The sequence below is a fragment of the Dipodomys ordii genome, unplaced genomic scaffold (assembly GCF_000151885.1).
Source record: "Dipodomys ordii isolate 6190 unplaced genomic scaffold, Dord_2.0 Scaffold255, whole genome shotgun sequence".
Taxonomy (NCBI): Eukaryota; Metazoa; Chordata; class Mammalia; order Rodentia; family Heteromyidae; genus Dipodomys; species Dipodomys ordii.
The window spans coordinates 489,147-498,397 of NW_012267471.1; positions in this window are offsets into that span (position 1 = coordinate 489,147).

Sequence of the window (9,251 nt, forward strand, 5' to 3'; positions counted from 1 at the left end):
CCCCTCCTTTGTTTTCCCTCTACATTCCCTTCCCTCCCTACTTCCCCAACTCCTCCTCCCCCCTACTCCCAAAGTTATGAAGTACGTATTCAACATAGTATCTTGTACATTCCATTGTTACAATGGGTCAACCTGAATCCTTGTTTCAGCATTTTATTTATTTCCCTGCCCCTCCCCAAATTAGAAAAATGTATATACAAGATGCAGGGCACTGGAACCAGGGTTATATGAGCTGGTAATCTTTAGCCTTCAAATCTTAAAATAAAAATAAGCAATGCATGACAAAATTTGTTCATGAGGGTATTCTCAACCTCCTGATTGATGCTCTGATTCTACCATTAAAGTATAATCTTAGAATCAAGTTTTGATCCAGGCTAAAATGCAAATATCCATAGAAATGATGACATTAAATTGGTCTTAGTTAATTATGCCTTCCTATTAATGAAATAACTTGGAAAAGGTTTTTACAAAAACTGGATGATAGCAAGAGGAATTTTAGAAAAAGGCATTATAGTGGGTAAGGTGTGTAAAATTGTACAAAATTGGAACTGCGTCCTGGAAAAAGAATAACTTCACAGGGAGGAGTAACTTACTTTTTTAGATGAGCCAAGTTAGTATGGATTATTACGTAAGAAGAAAGTTTGTATTTGGTTCTTTCTAAAAACTAGCAGATACTTATCTATTCATAAAAATAAATACTACAATGAAAACTTCAAAACAACTTTAATGATGCATTTAATACTTTGGAGAAAACAAAGATTTTCAGTGTAGAGACAGTTCAATAAATTATGGTATTTATAAGCACTGGACTCTCATGTAATCATTATAAGTGATGTTCTTAGAACAATGCAATTTCTTAGGCTGTTATTAGATAGGAAATATATGCATGATATAATGCGATGAAAAGTCAAGTTATAAAGTACACTTACACCTGTAATCCTCCCTACTCATAAGAATGAGATTTGAGGATTATGGTTCAAAGCCAGCCCCCACAGGAAAATCCATTTAACCACCAAAATGCCAGAAGAGGAGCTGTGGCTAGCCTTGAGAAAAAAAAAAAAAAAGCTGAGAACAATGCCAAGGCCCTGAATTCAAGCCCCATTTTTGGCAATAAACAAATGAATAATCAAACAAATATATGACCCCAAAGTTGTAGGAAAATATGTATATGCATATATGCATGGCAGAAAGGTCTAACCGTGGTGTTCCAATGTTCACCTTGTGGAAGTTCAAAATTGGATCAACATAAACATTTACTTAAAGAAAATCAAAAGTAACAATATGTTGAAAATGATCTGTCAACTTGGGGGGCATTGAGAGAGGAAGGGAAAGAAGAAGAAAAATGAGGGAGAGGGTAACAAGTTAGTCAAGAAAAGAAAGTAATATCTACCTTACTTATGTAACTGTAACACCTCTGTACATCACCTTGACAATAAAATTTTAAAAAACTAAAAACAAAAACCAAAAGCTTTTACTTATTCTATTTAAAACTATATTTTAAAAGAATTATAGGCATGTTTTAAAGTTCTAATGCATTGCCCCACTCTACTGGACTGGAATATGGGGAGAATTATTTACACGAGTCCATGAGTAAGAGCCCCAATAAGAATTCCACAAAGAAATGTCAACGGAAACCAAAGGGTCCTACTCATAATACCTTCCTTCTACAGCAAATCACACAATCCCCCAAATCCACATAATTTGATCATTTAAAGGCAAATTATGAACCAACTTCTCCATTTGTAGAAATACATACCTGTGACAAGGATGGAAAAGGCACTGAGAGCCAAAGTGAATGATACACAATTTTGAGGAAGATTCCATAGGTAAAGGAATATGTCCCACATATTTCCTACTGTCAGTCTGAGAAAGTCAGTCATCCTTGTCATACTAATAAAAACCACAAAAAATGCTAACTGTGGGATTAAAAAAGATTGCATGAGAACATGGGTTCATTGTGACAGCACAGCAACTTCAGTGCAAATTACTATGTCTCTCTTTACTTGCCTTATTCCCACCTCATTCTTCAATTCTGAAGGTGAGATTCTGGGGAGCCAGTTCTCTTTGCTCCAGTAATTAATGAAAGGGAACAGGTGATTGGAGATAAAACTTCTTCACATAATTCTTGGATTCTCATTCTTTATTAAGCTTACTGAGTACTAATGGGATTAAAAAACACAAGAAATTCTTAACTTTTCCACTAATTGTTAATTTTTTTTTGGGGGGGGTCTGGTTGTGTGGCCTGAACTCTGTGCCTGGGCTCTGCCCCTCAGCTCTTCAGCTCAAGGCTAGCACTCTACCACTTGAGCCACAACGCCACTTTCAGGTTTTTTCTTTTGTGCTTATGTGGTGCAGAGCAATCGAACCCAGGGCCTCAGGCATGCAAGGCAAGCACTCTACCACTGAGCCATCTTCCCAGCCCCTCCACTATTTTTTAAATGCCTACTATAAGAAGAATCAAAATTAATGAAAGAAGCAACTCAGAAACAATATAAAGGTATTTGTGGTGTATTGATACCAGGAGAAATTGAAATGCCATTGTAAATACCAAATGACATTTACAAAGCACAAACCCTAAATCTTCTGTGAGCTAATGTGGTAATTACAGATTTATACTTTCCAAAAAAATCACCATTGAGAATACCACAGCCAATTCCAATCACAGAAGCAAAGCTGCAAAGAATTGCTGAAATTTTCACCTATTCAGACCTAAAATTGAGAGGGTTGATTCTGTTGACGTTGATGGTTTGATCCTCTTCCTCCTCACAAATGAATGTGCCTATGTAGAACAATTTATAACTATATTTTAACTTTACGGTGTCCAGCCTTTGGGCCATCCATTAACAAGCAGAAACACGCTCTAAAACAGTTCTAACAGAAAAATTGTGATAATGGAAATATTCTATATATATGTATTGTCTAACAGACTAGCCACTGGCTACATGCATCTACTGAAACTCAAATATGAATAGTGTCTGAGAAATTAATTCTTCCAATTTTAGTTAAGTTAAATGAAATTTTAAATAATGAGATTCATCTATTCACTGTGAGCTGGACAGCTCAGTTTCCAAATAAGTAAGCTGAAGTTCTCGCAAAGATAATGATAAAATATAATCCAAGCCGGGCCCAGGTGGCTAACACCTGTAATCCTAGATACACAGGAGGCTGAGATATGAGGATCACGGTTCAAAGCCAGTATGGGCAGGAAAGTCCATGAGACTCTTATCTCCAATAAACCACTAGAAAACCAGAAGTAGCACTGTGGCTCAAGCGGTAGAGTACTCACCTTGAGCTGACGAGTGCAGAGACAGCGCCCAAGACCAGAGTTATAGCCCCAGGACTGACCAAAAAAGAAAAAAAATATATATATATATATACATATGTATATATATATATATTCCAAGTGAAGAAGTTTCCATTGGATACTAACTGCATGTCTGTGAATTATCTGAGTTTTTCTGTCTTATAGAATTCAGTCATCACCTAGATTGAGAGATGGGAGGAAAGGGGTGGGAATAAACACAAGCTACTTGGGATACTGAGAACTGCTACTTGAAGGTGAGGGTTGTGCATGAATCTTTTCTATATTTAGTAGATAGCAAAGTGTCTAGTATGCTGTAGGTAGAAAAGTGTATTTCAAAGTGTAAAACTGGTGCTTTGTTTATCAAACTAGGAGAAAAAATCAGACAGGTGAATTCTATAAATATACAAGCAATATATAGAAAATTTGCTACATTCTATTCCATGATAGGGTCTGGAATAAACTTTGGTTTTCTGTACATATTCTAAATATTCACACACTAAAAAACAGAAATGTAATCCTTTATTATGTTAAAATACATAGAATACCTTCATAAAATGTATTTTTGGACCTATTTTTTCCTTAATTTCTTCCACACCAACATTAAAAAATGGCTCTAAGACAAAAATTTCTAGATGTGTAAAATGCAAACTCCATCTATTTCTTTTGTTGAATTTGTACTCTAGAGAGGATTTAAGTCACTATTTCATCTTAAGGCTTAGGGCTAGAAAAAGAATAAGTAATCTCAACAAATTGTCATGCCTCATTTTTAAGGAGAGCTATGTATTTATTAGGAGAAATATGTATTGGTCTTGGTAGCCAGGAACCTTCAAGAAACAAAAGAAAAAGAACAATTCCACAGCAGTCTCAAGTATTTGCATATCTTCAAGTGAATGCTATCTGCTCTTTATTCTATAGTATATTTACAAAGATATTTTTATGAACTATTTCTAAGCTATTATCATCCTCCAGAGTAAAGTTCAGGCATGCACATTATATAGATGGCAGTTGCTGAAACTCAGAACCCATTGTTTGTATAGGTTTCACGTGGCTATCTTTATCTCACTCAGTAGCACTGAGGGCTGGGACATTTGCTTCAAATATATAAATATACAAACACACATCACTAACTTTCACTGTTGCTGTAAAAATTAAGTCCCTTTTGTCTCTGACCCAAGAGTATCACAAATCGTCTAGCATCCATGAAAATATTATTAACTTGCAAGTAGGTTAAATTTCTAGCTTCATACAATTCTAAATACTCATATGAAGAAAAATATATACCTAGAGTTTTGGTGTGCTCCTACATTACAAAGCTCTGAATTTTCATCTTTTTTTAAAATAAATTTTTAATTGTAAAAATACTGTACAGAGGGGTTACAGTTACATGAGCAAGGTAATGAGGACATTTCCTATCAAGCATTGGAAGGCAGCTCAGTGGTAGAGTGCTTGCTTGCATGCATGAGGCCCTGGGTTCGATTCCTCAGTGCCACATACACAGAAAGGGCCAGAGGTGGCACTGTAGCTCAAATGGTAGAGCAATAGCCTTGAGCTGAATTGCTGAGGGACAGCGACCAGGCCCAGAGTTCAGGCCTTATGACTGGCAATTTATATATATATATATTCTGTATCAATTTTCATGTTATTTGCCCTATTTTAGAAATTGGAAGTCACATATTTCCATCAGAACTAATTAAATTTAGTGGCTGCAACTTTCTACAGGGTTTTTAGGACCTAATAAATTGTAAATATGCCCCAAGGGTTTTTACTAAAAGCTGAGGGAAAGAGATCCAAAAATGGAAGCTGATAGGCAATCAGAGCATTACTATGTAGCTTTAGTTTACTGTTACAAAAACAGGAGTGCAAATCAATATGATGGTTCATAGTTATAGAACCAGAAGATTACTGGAAACTGACATCAGAGAAGGGTCAGTCACTGTAGGAAAACACAAAACAGGATGTATCAAAAGATGCAATCATCAGTGTCCAAAGAAGCAACACAGAATGGGATAAAGTCATTGTGAGCATATATTTGATGAGTGGTTCACATCAAGAATATACAAAGAACATCCTCCCAGCAACAACAAACAACCTGATTTTACAATGTGCAAAGAAGTCAGATGTTTCTCCAGAAAAGACAATTAGAGCATTAGCAAGCACAGGAAGAAGGTGTTTAACATCACTAATCACCAGGACAGTGTAAGTCAAAACAATGAAGAATATGACCACTTCATATGAATTAAGATAACTACAAAAACAAAGTAACGAAACTGACAAAAGTGTGGTAAAATTGGAACCTTTCTATGGGAAACAGTATGGCATCTTTTCAAACAATTAAAAACAAGATCATTCATGCCTATAATCCTAACAACTCAGGACAAGAAGCTGAAATCCAAGGATCTAGGTTCAAAGCTAGCCTGGGTAGAAAACAGGCAGTGGACCTGTGGTTTAAAGTAGTAGAACACTATCCTTGAGGAAAAGTTCAGAGACAGTGACCTGGCCCTGAGTTCAAACCCATGACAAAAAAAGAAAGAAAGACAAGAGAATTGTCCTATGATACAATGACTCCACTTCTGGGCATATACTCTAAAGATCTAAAGAAAGATCTTGAAGAAATCTTTGAACACTCATATTCATTTTGTACAATACTAAAACATGGAGGCAATCCAAATGGCCATCAACAAATGAATAGATAAAATAAACTTGGTTTATACATACAGTGGTATATTACTTCAACTTTAAAAAGAATTATGTTGTGACAGATGCTATATTATGGATGAATCTTAGGGACACTGCTAAATGAAATAAGCTGTAAAACCCAATTTGGAAATCCTTACCCAAAAGACCATCAGAGACCTTCACCATTGTAAAAGCAAAGGAGTCTTTATTGCAAGATCGAGCTTGGTCCTCTGAGTACCAGGTAACTGGTAAGAGGCCCCAGCCCAGGATTATAGTACATTTATACACTTTTTTATGGAAGGCAGGGACTTTGTGTACATCATAGCATCTTACAACAAATTATTACACGTTGTGGGAAAATCATAATACAACTCTATAGTATGATTGGCACACTACAAAGCAGAAACAGGTTGTTGGTTAGATCAGAGGGCTGAAGTACTTTAAACTGGTTGGTTTGCACCACAGGGAGTCTCAAGAAGATTCCAGCTAAACTGCAGGGTTCCTTTCTTAAACAAACACCACCTGTGGCCGGCTGCTGGGGGGGCGGGGAAATGGGGATCACCATGCCCTCTACCACCTACCTGCCTGAGATTTTCTCAAGGATTGTTTATGTTCCTAGTGCCCAAGTATTGGTTCTTCTGTTCATTCCCAGGCTCATGGTCAGCTACATAACTCATACTTCAGAAGATGACAGCTAGCTCAAGATGGACTCACTCAGGCCTCAGGCTCCTCAAAGCCAGTCATAAAAAGATCAAATATTGCATAATTCTACTTATATCAGTTACATAGAACAGTCAAATTGATAGAGACAGGAAGTAAAATCACACGTGATGGAGATCTTGAAGCAGAGGAGAGTGGAAAATTATTTTAATGAATATAGAATTTTAATCTTGGAGGATGAAAAGAATGTGGATATTGAACTTGTACAATATTGTAAATATACTTACTACTACTATGTTGTATTCTTAAAATGATTAAGATAAGAAAACCTGGGAGAGGAAAAGGAGAATGATGAAGGGGTAAATATAATCAGGGTACATTGTATGCCTATGTGGATATATCAAAATGAAATCCACTTATATAACTAGGTAATGCTAATACAAAGTGTAAAAAAGATGATAAATTTTGAGTTGTTTGCATTTGACCACAATTACTGAAAAAAAAGAGAAAAAAAAAAAACAACCACAGGTTGGGAAAACAGTTTAAATTGCCAGTAAGCAATAAACCTGGGTTCAAAAGTATATCTCACTTAAGTGTGTGAAGCCGTTTTTTAATGTAATGAGAGAAGGCTCAGGGAAATCACCCCTTTTGTACAAAATATATAGTCAATTTGCCGTAATTTGGATGTTATCGTACACATTTTAAAAATATAATAGCATATGTAGCATCTGAGATATGTTTCCTTTTTCTTAAGCTTCCAAGTAGTTTCTAGTTGCAAACAAAATGCAGGATCTATTCTGCTTACAAAACAGTAAAACATTACAGGTGAGGTCTATAGCCCTTGATATACATAGCAAAATATCTCAGGTGCCTACCATAATATCCACCCTTCCTTTCTGAATCTATAGAGACACCTGTCCATTTAACTGAATTTCAGGCTAAGTAAAATAATGATAACATTTCCCAGTAGTGATAATATTTAGATAACAATACAGAGAAAAATGTTACCTGATAGCTTCTAGAATATTGTCTTAAAGGACAGTCTGCACATGTTCTGTATTTCTTTATTTCCTTCTTTCTGTTCCTTCACCTCACTTCCTGGAACTTGGAAGTGATTACTGGCATTTTAGCCATCACCTTGGACCAAGAGAGTGAGGGCTATATCCTAATGCTGGGGTATGCCTCCATCTTCTTGGAATCTTCATACCTTTACTGTCTTCCTTTGGGGTTTCGACAGATAAGAGACTAAACCATTACTAGTTGCATTGTTATGATCCATTTGAGTTCTCCTTTCCTTAAAATACCTACACTGTGGATATGCACTCACAGAAAATACATAGTATTGCTTTTTATTATATATATATATATATATGCATATTTTCCTTTAAGTAGTTGTACAAAGGGTCATCACTCAACAAGTCAGTTATTGGTCCTTTTATGATTTTTCTTTCATTTGTTCACCAAAATAACATTACCAGTTATATATTGAACACACTGTTCTGCTACTAAGAACTTGCCTCATCTGCAGTTTAGATTCCTAAGTGTATGCTTACAAATGCACAAATACGATCTTTGGCCTGAATGCAGCTCAGAATGTACCTTCAGGAGAAATTACTTCCCACAACAAAATACAGGACTATGAAGACAATACAAGCACTTGGGAATGGTGGCTCCTACTCCACCTGACTTTAGAAATACAGTCCCGTTATTTCTCTGCCCTAGATTTTGCCATGCTGGCTCAAAGCAGAACTGAATCTGCCTTCTGTAAGTAGAAATCAAGTGGCATTCAAGATAAGTGTGCAAGTTTAAGTCAGAGGGCTTTGCTGCTTCAAAACAGAGATTTAGACATTCAATCTCTCTGTCAGCATAGTGTTTCATGGGAGACCAGCGCCCTGTGAGTAACAAGTGTAGATGTGCTACTCAGAGGGAGTTAAACCACTTCAGCTGGGTAGTTATGGATAACAGGTGATGGTTGGAATTGGCTCCAACATGGTGGGGATGAATGACTCAGCAAAAAATACACACCTTGTTCCCCTATGTACAGTACCTTCACCAAAAAATACATATTAAAAAAGAAAGGCAAATGGCGGTAGGAGGATTGGGTGGAAGGGCAGGGGGAGGATGTGAAGGGATGGGAAGGGTAAATAAAGGAGGAGCTACAATGCTTGATAAATGCACTCATTATCTTGTCCGTGTAATTGTAACCCCTCTGTACAGTATTTTCACAATTAAAATGAATAAATAAATAATAAAAAGAAAGGCAAGAGAGATCTTATATGTGTTCCCTAGAGAGGGACATGCCTTCATGATTCCTCCTCTTTGCCTGCGCCCTAATTCTTCAACCCTTTCCAGGCATGTTTTACAGTTTTCTTAAATAAAGATGCCTTTTCATTAAGTAGTGAGTCATTCTTATTTAGTTTCTAGATATTTATTGAAAAGTTTAAGTTTGGTCACTTTATTTTATTTTTAATTGTTTTTTATTGTGAAATTTTATTAGTATAAAATAACTAACACCTGTAACCCTCATAGTTTTTAGATAAATAGCAATGGAAGGGATGTTACTCAACTGATTTTATGGAACAAGTATTACACTCATTCCCAAAAGAGAATT